Consider the following 2,829-nt stretch of genomic DNA (forward strand, 5'->3'; position numbering starts at 1 on the left):
TGTCAGATAATGTAGGCGCGTAGACAGTGAAGTAAGATAATTAACTCTCGGACCACATCACCTCTTCTCTTCCCACCCGCCAGACACTCCTACACTGGGCACCCGGCACGCCACCCACACCCACTCCCTTACTGACCTCATGGCCTTTATCCCCACCATTACTAACACTCATAAATGCGTGGGCACACTCTTTACTTATGTTCTTAATTTATTACAGCATTAAAACGTTCCAAGTTTCCTCCGTTAACAACTGCCAAATAAAAGAAAAAAATCCATATCAAGTGCATTGGGGAAAACAACTGGCGTCTGTTAAGGCCTGGGGTCAATGAACTCAGCTGCTGGTCTGCTCTTTCCTTCACTAATATATAAGTCTAAGTATCTGTGTACTTCGATATTGCACGCAAAAGATTCACAACTGAGTATTTTCTGTAAACTCCATACATGGCACCTCCAAACCACCATAACGAGAACCACAGACTTTCTTTTTAACCTAACACGATGTTGCCATCTCTCGGAATTTTGTGCACTGTATAAAGTAATACTGATAGAAATAATGCGAGACTTCCACCTCCTTTTGTTGTATTATGTACTCTGTACTCGTTTTTTTAACTTATAACGGGACAAACAATCCACCATTTGCAAGATACATAATGAATCGCAGCATACTGCAATGTATTACGTAAAACTGTGATCAGTAGGTCAGGGAAGTGCCACGTTAAAACTTAAGACTTGCAACTTCAAGAAGTTGTAGTACATACCAGTTTAGCCTGTCGTGTGCATTAGAGTCTGACAAGGGCATGTCATAATGATCATGCAATAATGCCGCACAGCCTCAGCGCCAAAAACGCAGGCTAACATTTTTCCTGGTTAGTCATTCGTCATCCCATGACGATTTTATTTAGCTTAGGATCAATTTGTCGGACTGGAGGGGTTCACCCCTGCAATATGAGATGCATTTCCATAGCTGGAAAAAAAAAAAAAGAAGTCATCTATAACCAGACTCCACAATTCCATTAAAGGGTGGCCGTTTGTCTGAGTTAGTTGTTTTACGAGGAGGGGCACTAACCCTCTTGTCAACCCACCTGCTGACATATAGGGAACACCTATGGGTTGGTTATATAGTTACTAACCAGGGCTTAAAGGAAACCACTTGGCTTGACATTCAAGGTAAAGCCAACTGAAAAGGAAAGAAGAGTAATACAAAGTGACAGGAGAGATGGGAGAAATGTGAAGAGAAGTGGCTTATCACTCACCAACCCCAGGCGACCCGTTGATAAAGGATTATTCCCCCGAACTAGACCCTGACAGATCATACAGCCCTGCTAGGGTGATGGGAGAGTGCAACCCCTCCCAGTGACACAGCTACCTGGGTGGGGCGCGAACTCTCGACCTCACGATCATGAGTCAAGCGCTCTACCACTGAGCCACCCCACCCCCCACAACCACTGATAAGGCATTGCTGTCATCACCTTCAGCCACAGCTGATGCTGTTCTGCTATACTAGATTCCTATACTACTCTAATACTACTACTCACTCTTACATGTACACCTTGTGAATACCTCTGTAGTTTATAACACATTCTATAGCTAATAATTATAAAATGAAGCAACGTTGGGTCTGGTTAGTACTTGGATGGGTGACCGCCTGGGAACACCAGATGCTGTTGGCATCCCTACGTGTCAAGTGGGGTTGGTGGAGGATTAGTGCCCCTCCCTGTAAAACAATTAACTCTAAGCCCTTGGCCACCCCGTGTGGGATACATGGCGTCTGGCAATGAATGAAATGATGTGGCTACACCCACAAATGTATAACCAAGGTGTGGCTACACCCATGAATGTATAACTGCTAGCTTTATGTACCTGCATTACCTGAAGAGGAGTTTGGAAGGGTGTGTGAAAGGAGGAAATTGAAAGTAAATGAGAATAAGAGTAAAGTGATGAAGTGTACGAGGTTGATAGATGGTAGGGGGATGAATATAGTTTTGAATGGTGAGTTGCTTGAGGAGGTAGATTGTTTTAAATATCTAGGGTCACATGTTGCTGTGGATGGAAGAATAGATGCAGAAGTGAAGTTTAGAATAAATGAAGTAGGAAAGGTGCTGGCAGGAATGAAAAAAGTGTTTAAATGTCGTTCGCTTAGAATGGATGTAAAGAGAAGGCTGTATTAGGGTGTTGTGGTACCGACTGTGTTATATGGGGCTGAAACATGGAATATGGGTGTAGCAGAGAGGAAAAGTTTGAATGTAATGGAGATGAGATGTCTGAGGAGTATGTGTGGAGTGACGCGTATGGATCGAGTGCGAAATGATGAAGTGCGAAGGAGAACTGGAGTTGTTCGGGAGATGGCTGGTAGAGTTGAGCAGAGGGTGTTGCAATGGTTTGGGCATATGGAGAGAATGGATAATGAGCGATTGGTGAAAAAGATAACTAGATCTGATGTGAGAGGTGTAAGACTGAGAGGAAGACCACGAATAGGATGGATGGACAGTGTGAAGAGAGCGCTGGATGCGAGAGGGATGTCTGTTGAGCAAGGAAGAGTGGCTGTGCGTGACAGAAATAAATGGAGAGAAATTGTGAATAAGTGATGACGCAGCCCTGAGGGGATATTCTCCCGCATTTGGTCTGATCAGCTAGTCAGGTCAGGTGCGGGTAAGGGGATGGGTCTGTTATGATGTGGCAGGGGTAAACCAGTTCTGCTGTCGGGCCCTGCTGTGGATGTCACTGCTTGCATTGTGCAGTTGACCCTTATGCGGTGTGATGCGGTGAGGATCTGTCCGTTCTCCCCTTTGGGGCTAAGATGCGAATGAATGTGTTTGAATGGATGAGTAA

The sequence above is a fragment of the Coenobita brevimanus genome, chromosome 39, assembly GCF_032717465.1.
Source record: "Coenobita brevimanus isolate Jiangsu-jjx chromosome 39, ASM3271746v2, whole genome shotgun sequence".
NCBI classification, from domain to species: domain Eukaryota; kingdom Metazoa; phylum Arthropoda; class Malacostraca; order Decapoda; family Coenobitidae; genus Coenobita; species Coenobita brevimanus.